The following is a 12594-nucleotide window of genomic DNA, read 5'->3' on the forward strand; positions in this document are numbered from 1 at the left end:
ACCAGCTAGACGAACAAGAGCAGCAGGTGCACGGGAACCTGGCCACCAGCAAGATCCCCTCCAAACCACACACCATCCTGAATTGTAAATATATCACCGTCCCTTCACTGGCCCTGCGTCACAATCCGGAAAATCACTCCATAACTGTGGGGGAACTTACATCCCAGAGTCCGCAGTTGCTCAAGGTGGTAGCTCACTATCATATTTTCTTTTTTTTAAAATATATTTTATTGAAATTTTTCAAACAAAAATTTTCCGTTTTTACAACTTAATAAAGAAATATACATTAAACGTTATTTAAATAATATATTAAACTAACAACAAAATGAAAAAAGAAATAAACAAGAAGCAAATATCAACAACTAGCAAAGAAAAAACAAAAACACGGAATGGTACTCCCCCCTGCCTGCCCCCCCCCCCCCCCCCCCGGGTTGCTGCTGCTGACTTTTCTGTTTTTCCATTATCGTTCCGCGAGATAGTCAAGGAACGGTTGCCACCGCCTAGTGAACCCCTGAGCCGATCCTCTTAGCGCATATTTTTTCGTTCCAGTCTTATGACCCCGGCCATGTCGTTTATCCAGGCCTCCACGCCCGGGGGCTTCGCTTCTTTCCACATAAGTAGAATCCTTCGCCGGGCTACTAGGGACGCAAAGGCCCTAGTACCCTGCCCACCAATGACAGGGGCACCATATCCCACCTCTTAAAGTCCTCCTCCATCTGCTCTACCAGTCGCGTCAGGTTAAGTTTATGTAGGGTTCCCCAGTTCCTGGCCACCTGAATCCCCAGGTATCGAAAATTCCTTGCTACTCTCCTCAGCGGCAGAGCATCTATCCCCCTGCCCTGTTCCCCGGGGTGCATCACAAAAAGTTCACTCTTTCCCATATTTAATTTGTATCCCGAGAACTCTCCAAACTCCCGGAGTATCTGCATTACCTCTGGCATCCCCTCTACCAGGTCCGCCACATATAGCAGTAAATCGTCTGCATATAGTGACACTCGATGTTCCTCTCCCCCTCTAAGCACCCCCCTCCACTTCTTAGAGTCCCTCAGCGCTATGGCCAATGGTTCAATTGCCAACGCGAACAGTACCGGGGACAGGGGGCACCCCTGTCTTGTACCCCTATGTAATCGAAAGTATCCCGATCTTTGCCTGTTTGTGACGACGCTTGCCACCGGGGCCCCGTACAGGAATCCAACCCATCTAATGAACCCCTCCCCGAACCCAAATCTCTTCAGCACCTCCCACAGATAGTCCCACTCCACCCTATCGAATGCCTTCTCTGCATCCATCGCCACCACTATCTCTGCCTCCCCCTCCGGTGGGGGCATCATCATCACCCCCAGCAACCTTCGTATATTGGCATTCAATTGTCTCCCTTTAACAAACCCTGTCTGGTCGACATGTACCACCCCTGGGACACAATCCTCTATCCTTATCGCCATCACTTTGGCCAGCAGCTTGGCGTCTACGTTTAGGAGGGAGATGGGCCTGTATGACCCGCACTGCAGCGGGTCTTTGTCTCGTTTCAGAATTAATGATATCGTCGCCTCCGACATTGTCGGGGGTAATGTCCCCCTTTCCTTAGCCTCATTAAAGGTTCTCGCCCGAAGCGGGGCCAGCAGGTCCATATACTTCCTATAAAATTCCACTGGGAACCCATCTGGTCCCGGGGCCTTCCCTGCTTGCATGTTCCCAATTCCTTTGATCACCTCCTCCACCTCAATCTGCGCCCCCAGACCTACCACCTCCTGCTCATCCACCCTCGGAAACTCCAGCTGGTCCAAAAAGTGTATCATTCTCTCTTTCCCCTCCGGGGGTTGGGACTTATACAGCCTCTCATAAAATGTCTTAAACACCTCGTTCACTTTCCCTGCTCTCTGCTCCATCTTTCCCGTTTCGTCCCTAACTCCTCCGATCTCTCTGGCCGCCCCCCTCTTCCGAAGTTGTTGGGCCAGCAGCCGGCTCGCCTTGTCCCGTATTCATATTGTATCCCCTGTGCCTTCCTCCACTGTGTCTCTGCCTTTCCCGTGGTCAGCAGGTCAATCTCCGTCTGTAATCTTCGTCTTTCCCTGTATAGACCTTCGTCTGGGGCCTCCGCATACTTCCTATCCACCCTCAGAATTTCCCCAACTAATCTCTCTCTTTCTTTACCCTCTTGTTTCCCCTTGTGGGCTCTGATGGAAATCAGCTCTCCTCTAACCACCGCCTTCAGCGCTTCCCATACTACCCCCACCTGGACCTCCCCATCATCATTGACCTCCAGGTATCTTTCGATACATCCCCTCACCCTTCCGCATACCCCCTCGTCGGCCAGTAGTCCCATGTCTAATCGCCAGAGTGGGCGCTGCTCCCTTTCCTCTCCTAGTTCCAGCTCCACCCAATGCGGGGCGTGATCTGAAACGGCTATGGCCGAATACTCCGTTCCTGCCACTTTCGGGATCAGCGCCCTTCCCAAGACGAAAAAGTCTATCCGGGCGTATACCTTATGGATGTGGGAGAAAAAGGAAAACTCTTTACCCATCGGTCTGGCAAATCTCCACGGGTCTACTCCCCCCATCTGCTCCATGAATCCCTTAAGCACCTTGGCCGCTGCCGGCCTTCTCCCGGTCCTGGATCTGGACCGGTCCAGCCCTGGGTCCAGCACTGTGTTGAAGTCCCCCCCCCATTAACAAGTTTCCCGCCTCCAGGTCCGGGATACGTCCCAGCATTCGCTTCATGAATACCGTGTCATCCCAGTTCGGGGCATATACGTTCACCAGCACAACCGCCTCACCCTGCAATCTGCCACTCACCATCACATACCTGCCCCCACTATCCACCACTATGGTCTTAGCCTCGAACGATACACGTTTCCACACCAATATTGCCACCCCTCTGTTTTTCGCATCCAACCCTGAGTGGAATACCTGTCCCACCCATCCTTTCCTTCGTCTAACCTGATCCGCCAACTTCAGGTGCATCTCCTGGAGCATAACTACGCCCGCCTTCAGTCTCTTTAAGTGCGCAAACACCCTTGCCCTCCTAATCGGCCCATTTAAACCTCTCACATTCCACGTGATCAGCCGGGTTGGGGGGCCATTTACCCCCCCTCCCCCCTTCCTCGACTAGCCATCCCCTTTTTTAAGCCATCTCCTCACTCAGGTCTCACACCACTATCATATTTTCAAGGGTAACTAGGGATGAGCTGGCTTTGTCAGTGATGTTCACATTCATGAAAAAATAGTGTAAATTTAAGAAAATATATCTTGGAGGGATATGGGGCTGGAGAGGATTAAAGTTAGCGAGATGGAGGCCATGGGAGTGATGTGTTGGGTGTTCTGGATCACATACAGGTCACCAACACTTGAAGGAGGGATAGTCACGTGGTATTGTCATAATGTCACTGTACTTGTAATTCAGAGACCCAGGCTAATGCTCTGGAAACATGGGTTCAAATCCTACCATGGCAGCTGATAGACGTTAAATTCAATTCATAAAAAATCTGGAATTGAAAGCTAGTCTTGGTAAATGGTGACTATCGTCGATTGTTGTAAAAACCCATCTGGTTCATTAATGTCCTTTAGGGAAGGAAATCTGCCATCCTTACCTGGTCTGGCCTCCATGTGACTACAGATACACAGCAATGTGGACTCTTTGAAATAGTTCAAGGGCAATTAGGGATGAGCAGCAAATGCTGGCCTTGCCAGCCATGCCCGCATCCTATTAAAGAATTTAAAAAATTTTTGATGAGAGCAGTTTAGGTATAGTGGCAGGGTGGGAATCTGATTGGAAGGATTGAAACATGAAATTCTGAGAAAGATGCTCCTGGAGTTGGGGGATGACAACACGTTCAAGGACTCTGGTGAGAAAAGGGAGATTACAGATAAGATGGCAGTTTGCAAGGATAGAAGGATCAAGATTTTTTTTTTGTCTGCAGAAGAAGCAGGGGAAGCCAATAAGTATCCCACAACCAACACAAGTAAAATAGATTATCCGGCCATCATCATATTGCTGTTTGCGGGAGCTTGCTGTGCATAAGCTGTCTGCCATGTTTCCTACATTACAACAGCAATTCTGAAGTACTTAGGGATCTCCAGAAATGTTACTCCTCTTTTCATTTTGCTTGGAAAGAAATCCCTAGACCGATGATGAGAACTCTGAATATCCAGAGTCTTGGGAAATGTTAGAAATCTTAAATAAAAACATTAAAATACTGCAAATGTACAGCAGATCACTCAGGTTAATTCTTTGGATGCAAGCCATACAGAAGTCGAACCAAAAACCTCAGAAGGTTGAAGTTTAACCTGCTACGTCTTTTGAATCCAAAACACTACAGCCCTGTAATCGGAGGCTGAATAAAGGCTGGTTACCTCCTATTTCCTCAGAGAACCCATCAAGGTGAAGAATAGAGAGTTGGTCATTAAACCTTGTTTAACCCCCACATTTGAACCGAAAGGGAAATGTTTCAACTTAAACGGAAAGAGCAATCAAAGAAGGAACTGCATTAAATCACTCCCTATAGACTGTTTCCAGTTTATCTCGACAAATCTCTTTTAAAAGCAAACAAAATAAAGGCAAGCCATGCTCAATCAGAACTGCTGCTTGCTTAACCAGCAGTGTGGGCTCCACATTAACTGGGGTGACTTTATGAAGCTTTATGCTGGTGCATTACACATGCGTGCACACACACATGTACACACAGATGCAAATGTGGCAAAGGCCCCAGATATAACGTTACTTCCAGCTAATGACTCTTGTCAGCAAATGGGAGTGTGTGGATTCTAAAGTGAAGCCAGAGGTGGGAGGAGTCAGGATGCATGACAAGCAGAGGACCCTTTCGGCACTCATTTGTATAGGCTTGCACATGAAGACTAGGGTCGCTAACCTCCTGGATTGTCCAGGAGTCTGCAGGAATTAAGGATTTAATTCCCAGACATATTTGGGAGACAGCCTGGAGAAAAATAACAGCGATATTAAAAAAAGTTTGTGTGCTCTTTGAAGATTTTTGTTTATTAATCATAATAATAGCAAAGATGAGAAAAAGGAACTGTTTGGCTGGGTCGGAGGACCAGTGATGAAACCTCTAGGAATACATTCCATCAGATCTGGCATCGCAAGAGACCAGCTACTTGTGGGGCGCTGTTGGATGCCTGTTATCATCTACGGAACTATGAGTCAGATTTACTGGGCCAGAATTTTCTGTGGCAGAGCACTGTGTGGAGTCTGCCACTCGTTAGAGCTGCCCTTGCACATTGAGCTATATGGCTATAGGGCAGCACGACAGCATAGTGGTTAGCACTCTGGCTTCACAGCGCCAGGGTCCCAGGTTCGATTCCCTGCTGGGTCACTGCCTGTGCGGAGTCTGCACGTTCTCCTCGTGTCTGCGTGGGTTTCCGCCGGGTGTTCCGGTTTCCTCCCACAGTCCAAAGACGTGCAGGTTAGGTGGATTCATAGATCATAGAATTTACAGTGCAGAAGGAGGCCATTCGGCCCATCGAGTCTGCACCGGTTCTTGGAAAGAGCACCCTACCCAAGGTCAACACCTCCATCCTATCCCCATAACCCAGTAACCCCACCCAACACTAAGGGCAATTTTTGGACACTAAGGGCAATTTGTCATGGCCAATCCACCTAACCTGCACATCTTTGGACTGTGGGAGGAAACCAGAGCACCCGGAGGAAACCCACGCACACACAGGGAGGATGTGCAGACTCCGCACAGACAGTGACCCAAGCCGGAATCAAACCTGGGACCCTGGAGCTGTGAAGCAATTGTGCTATCCACAATGCTACCATGCTGCCCGTTGGCCATGATAAATTGCCCTTACTGTCCAAAAAGGTTAGGAGGGGTTATTGGGTTATGGGGATAGGGTGGAAGTGAGGGCTTAAGTGGATCGGTGCAGACTCGATGGGCCAAATGGCCTCCTTCTGCACTGTATGTTCTATGTTCTATATTAATGTGGCAAGTTGAAGGTACAGTTGATAACAGCAGTGAATGAAAACAGAACACTTGGGACCTAAGTGAACACAACAAGCAACATAGTATTTCCTTACTCAATCAGATTGAAGAATTCTGAAATTAACAGCACAAGGGTGCGTAAAAACGAGTCGGCAAATTCAATATCAAATCAGGTACAGAAAGAAAAGTAAGGAGAGGGAAAGAAAAATTACATAAAGGCAGAAAGAAAAAGAGATAGAAAGCAAACATGGATTTATTTTAATTTTCTGTTTTTAGACATCTCTAACAACAAGAATACCTGAAAGAATGAGACTCGACACTTGTAATAGTTAATTCCAATGACAGAGAGGTTGTCTGGCAGTGATGAACACCTTTCACATTGTGACAAGGTTATTTTGACCACTTGCCATAGCAATATGGCTGGTCGTGCCCGCCTGTGCATTGTGTGCATGCGTACTAATCCGTGCATACACCAATGTACCCACCACACAGCCAACTCATTTTGCTTTCTACCTGGCTATTGTAATTTGCTATTAGTATGTGAATTCCACAGAATCCCTACAGTGGAGAAGGAGGCTGATCGGTCCACTGAGTCTCCACTGACCCTGCAAAAGAGCATCCTACCTAGGCCCATTCCCCCACCCTATCTCTGTAACCCCACCTAACCTGCACATCTTTGGATGTTACTTAGTCGGCAGGTTGTTCGGAATATTTAGCTCATGAGCATTTTATTGACACTTGGAGAAAGTATGAAAGTATTGTATGAGGAGTGACAGGGACAATCTAGAAGCGTTGATGGTTCAACTCACTTTAATATTATTGATTGTCTCGCAATTTATGAGCACTGTGAACATACGTTGCTAACTATTCAGTGACCTGAAAGATTCAGTCAAGACAGGAAAACAACTGTGGTAACGTTGCACTGAGCTCACTAATTCTACGCTTTAGCGAAGAGTTAGAGTCCCGGCTGAAATTGTCTACATCTTTTATCATGCTCTCAAATCTCTCTAGTTTAAAGAGGATTGATAAATTAATGATTTGGCAGAACTAAATATGATTTTGAAAAGTCCTGACAACCAGTTTATTTTGAAGCGTAGTAAATAATTCTTCAAAAGTAAAATAAGCTGGGTGCATGCAGATTGCCCCCTAAAAATGGTTGCCACACATGTATGCTGCTGCACATTACCCCCTATTAACATGGCAGACACACATACAACTGCACATGCATGGCGTTGGGAGGAAACGCAATCTATTCAGATTGCAATGGATAAGGCTTGACTTTCTTTGATGAGTTTAGTTCATATCTTCTGCACAAATACAGCAGCTTCACACCATTCATTACATTTCAAGAGTGAGGCAGGCACCAAGATGCCATTTTTAAAAGCTAAATGTGGAGCAACAGAAGTCGGACAGCAACTTTTGCAGGTCTGTATTTATATGTTCGTCTGCCTGAAGCTGTTGCATTAGTTACATGTAATAAACGACAATCGCTATTGTGCTGGCCTAATATCATTAGGGATTTGCACCAGTCCCGGTGATTTCATTCCATTGTGATTGTTGCCATCAACATGCATCGGAGGAACAATCAATACAGTCAGAACCACTCCCAGTTGCACTAAGAACCACAGAAGTGCGGCAAAAATGGCAGAGTCTTGGAATGTATGTTAAAACTTCTCAATTAAAAAAAACTTTCATTTACTTAACACCTTTCACAACCAAAGACTTTGCAATCAGAGTTACATTTGGTATGTGGTCACTGTTGCAATGTAGAAATGCAGCAGCCAATTTGTGTATAGGATGATCTCACAAACAGTGAAATAATTTTTAGTGATGTTTTTTGAGGGATAAATATTGACAAGGAAATTGGGAAGAACTCTCCTGTTCTTCTTCGAAATAACCTTATGTTTCTTCCAAGTCGAGTGCCTTCAAACTCTATGAAGCTCTATGAATAGTTCCTGCAGTTTGCTGTCTAACATCAGGCTGATCTCTGCTGTGCAGTCAGGGATTTTGTGTATGGAGACCACCATGATTGGGGTTCTGCAGCATGCCGAGAAACACCGCCGCTATTTCCTTCTAAGTGAATAGAAATGCATATTTGAGAATCCTATATAATTTCCTGCCCTCCTTCCTTCATTAAGTTCTGGCGTGCCGTGAAATCAAATGGAACAATCAGAGAAAGACCTCTTGGATCTCAGCCTTCGGAATTCAGTGCTCCAAGAGGTCTTGCTCTGATTGGCCCATGTGATTTATTCCATCTCGCTGTTGCTGGGTCGAATAACCCACAGCGAATAATAAGGCCGAGGTGAGGCAGGAAACGAATTGGCCAGAGGCTGGGTGGTGGAGGTGAGGAAAGGCTGTGTGTGGCCTACAGATTGCGGAGGGACCTCGGGAAAGGAGCTGGTGGGGTTTGGGCTTTTGGAAAGGAGTGATGCGATTCGGGCCTCGGGAATGGAGCGGTGCAGTTCGTGCCTCAGGAAAGGAGTGGGTGGGTGAGTTCTGGCCTTGGGAAAGGAGCCAAGGAGGAGGTCTTGGCCTTGGGAAAGTAATAGGGGTGGGTGGGTTTCGGGCCTCGGAGAGACGTATGAGTGTTTGTATGTGTGAGGATGTGAGCGTGTGTATGGATGTGAGAGAATAGTAAGCATTCTCCAAGGCAGTCTTCAGGATGCGCAACAACGCAGAATCGCCGAGCAGAAACTTATAGCCAAGTTCCGCACACACGAGTACGGCCTCAACCGGGACCTGGGATTCATGTCGCATTACATTCACCCCCCCACCATCTGGCCTGGTCTTGCAAAATCCTACCAACTGTCCTGGTTTGAGACAATTCACACCTCTTTAACCTGGGGTTACCCCTCTCTCTGGATCTGTAAAGATTTATTTCCCTGCAAATGCTTGCATTCAAAGTATCATCTTGCATCCTTGACTTTGTCTATATATATGTTTCTGGAACATACCTCTTCATTCACCTGAGGAAGGAGCAGTGCTCCAAAAGCTAGGGATTTAAAACAAACCTGTTGGACTTTAACCTGGTGTTATTAGACTTCTTACTGTGCTCACTCCAGTCCAACGCCGGCATCTCCACATCATGAATGTGAAAGAGAGAGAGATGTGAGCGTGTGTGAATGTGAAAGAGCTGGTGCGAGTGATCACATTAGAATCAACAAAAGATTGGTCTTGAATAGCAAACTGGAGATAATTTAAAGTGAGATTCCTGGGAAACACAGAGGCCTAGTCAACTCGGCTGAAGGGAATTGAATCCAAATGACTGAGGCTTTTCGCGTGGCTTGGTGAAAGGGCGCGTGCGCGGGAGTGCTGGTCAACTACTTCTCCGAGCACATGAGAAAATGGATCTTCCACTAAATAATTGGAAGACCAAGATCCTCATCCAACCTGCTCCCACAACAAAACACCCCGTCAATTAAGATCAACAGCAAGATCCCGGCAAATGCAGACAATTTTCTGCATCTTGGGAGCCACCTCTTGACGAAGGCAGATATAATGCCCAAATTCATCATTGTTTCAAATGTATCAGCTCAGCCTTCAGCCAACTGAAGAAAAGAGTATTTGAGGACCACGATCTTACATCTGGGACTATGGTCATGGCTCAGTGGTCACTACACTCCTATGTGCTCAGAAATTTGGATGACCGACATTAGGCACCTCAAAACACTGGAGAAGTACAACCAGCAGTGCCATTGTAAGATTCTCCAATTCCGGTATCAAGAAAGCTGGTCTAACAGCAACGTCCTCTTCCAAACCAATTTGCCCACATCAAGGTGCTAATCACTCAAAATCAGCTCCCCCAGTGAGTAGGGCACATCATTCTTATGCCTAAAGTCAGACTCGCGAAGCAACTTCTCTACTCAGAACTTGGTCATACTTCGCTAAGTATCACATAACAACCTCATGACTAAGGCCAGAGCACATGGGGTTGGGAACAAGCTGGTTACAAACCAGAAAACAGAGGAACAGTCCAAGGTAATTATTCAGACTGGTGTTCCATAAGGAGCGGTGCTAGAACCTTGGCTGCAACGATTTACAAAAATGTCATGGACTTGGGAATCATAGCACAGTGGGTAGCACTGTTGCTTCACTGCTCCAGGGTCCCAGGTGTGATTCCCGGCTTGGGTCACTGTCTGTATGGAGTCTGCATGTTCTCAGTGTGTCAGCGAGGGTTTTCTCCGGGTGCTCCGGTTTCCTCCCACAAGTCCCAAAAGGCGTGCTGTTAGGTAATTTGGACATTCTGAATTCTCCCTCTGTGACCCGAACAGACGCCGGAATGTGGCGACTAGGGGCTTTTCACAGTAACTTCATTGCAGTGTTAATGGAAGCCTACATGTGACAATAAAGATAATTATTATAAAATTTGTGGATGACACCAAATTTGGGGAGGTAGTTAAGACGTAAGAGGACTGTGTCAAAATGTAGGACTACATTAATAAAGTCGAAAAATGGGTGTGTAATTTGAATAAATAGAGGGAAGGTAACACATTTGGGTGGGAATAATAAGGAGGCCTTGGAAAATAAGTGTCTAAATGGAGTGAGGAACAGATAGATCTGAGGGTATAGCTACACAAATCACTAAAAGTGGAAATGCAGCTCAATAAGGCCACAATAAAAAACAAAAAGCACCAGGGTTCATTTCTGGAGGGACAGAATAGAACATTTAAACTTGGGCAGAACCCTGGTTAGATCACGCTTGGTGTACTGTTTACACAGTTCTGGTCCCCATATTGTAAACAAACACTTAGCAGCAGTCCAGATGTCCTCTCCACACCCCCTATCAAAAAGCAAAGTTGGAGTGGAGCCGACTCACTTGGTGCCAGCCCACCTCACAGCCATAATGCGTTGCGGGTGAACTAAACAGGCAGCCGGTGAGATTTCTGCCCTCACTGAGGAGCAAGTCCTGCCCTCATGAGCTGCTGGCCAATCGGATTGGCTGGAATCTCCAGTACTACTGGCAGCGCCGACAGTGCATTTGTGGCCGCTGCCAGGACTGCAAGCAGGCTGAAAAAGGCAGCCTGTCTGGAGCAAGTTAAGTCTGGGGTTCTAAGCAGGGAGGGTTTGAGCAGTTTGGGTTTTATTTTACCGAGCAGGTGCGGTAGGAAGAAGAGGTACTATCTTAGAGGGGATGGCCTCCCAATGTGCAAAGGGTTCCTTCCCACCCTTTCAAAAAGTTTTTAATAAGAAGATCCTCCCGCCCGAACCTTGTTATGGCCTGGGCAGCGGATAACTGGGATTCAATTAGCTTGTTAAAAAGCTCAATTGACCCGTGATTATTTATTTAAATACAGTGGGCAGGCTGCCGCTTTTGGTGCCTACCCCACCCCCTCCCTCCTATTATGGGGGTGAGCTTGGGGTGGGCAGCTTGGTGGCGTGGGTATCCACTCTATTTTACATGCCCCCTACCGCTGCTGCACATTGCCTGGTGGGGGCATGCAAATTCCAGCCCTAAGAGACACTGGAGAAGGTGCAAAAATGATTTAAGAAGATGATTCCAAAATCAAGACATTATATCCACCAGAAAAGATTGAATAGGTTGGAGCTCTTTTCTCTAGAATTAAGAAGACCGAGGGGTGTTCTGTCAGAGGTAATCATGAACATGTTTCCAGTTGTAAATGCGACCAGATCTATGGACCAGAAATATAAAATAAGCATTAATAAATCCAGTAGGGAATTCAGGAGAAATTTATTTGCCCATAGAATGGTTAGGATGCTACCACGGCAAGTTATTGAGGTGAATAGGATAGATGTATTTAAGGAGAAGCTAAATAAGCATGAGTGGAAAGATTTCCTGATTGGGTGAAGAAGAATTAGGGTGGATCAAGGCTTATCTGAAACATAAACATTTGGTTGAATGGCCTGTTTCTGTGTTGTAATAATTGTAAATTCAGCCAAAAAGGTCCCACCACACCTCCTGTTATCAAGTTGATTATAGCAGACCAAACGGGTCAGGGAAAAGGTACTCAAATCTTCTGTAATAGGCCCAGAACCAGGAGCATTACATGATCACAAGTGCACAAGGAGCCCTTTTCTATTCACCCAGGCTCCTGTAACCCAATAAGAATAATCAACAAAAATAGTTGAATGATCCATGCAATAGTGACTAGTATTTGCCATAACGCACAAAACAATAACAAAATGCTTTCATCAGCGAATAATTCTGCAAGTATAATTAGAGTAACATAAAATCTATTTACAACAGGGTATATTGCAACTTACTTCTGATAATGCAGCCCTTGTATAATACAGAATAGAGTGTAAATTACCCCATTTATTCCTGATTTGATTGCCCCTGTACAGTGCATAGTAAGGAGTATATTAACCGTTTACTTTTGATAATGCTGCTCAGATATTTTACAATTGATTATGAAAGGATACTTTCCCATTCCAAATCTCATATATTGTTAAGAGTGTTAATTGTAAGGGAAGCAAGGTGGCGCAGTGGTTAGCGCTGCTGCCTCACGGCACTGAGGACTCGGGTTCAATCCCAGACCTGGGTCACTGTCCGTGTGGAGTTTGCACATTCCCCCCCTGTGTGCGTGGGTCTCACCGCACAACTCAAAGATGTGCTGAATGGCCACGATAAATTGCCTCTTAATTGGAAAAAAATAATAGACAACTTTAAAAAAAATGTTTTAAGTGTTAATTGTTAA

At 46.1% G+C, this 12594-nt stretch overlaps 1 protein-coding gene across 1 annotated transcript in view; it reads right to left on the minus strand.

The window, feature by feature from the left end:
• The window catches only part of rad51b (RAD51 paralog B), an 868394-nt gene that overhangs the window by 245037 nt on the left and 610763 nt on the right, over positions 1 to 12594 (minus strand).

Source organism: Scyliorhinus torazame, chromosome 2 (assembly GCF_047496885.1).
Source record: "Scyliorhinus torazame isolate Kashiwa2021f chromosome 2, sScyTor2.1, whole genome shotgun sequence".
Classification (NCBI taxonomy): Eukaryota; Metazoa; Chordata; class Chondrichthyes; order Carcharhiniformes; family Scyliorhinidae; genus Scyliorhinus; species Scyliorhinus torazame.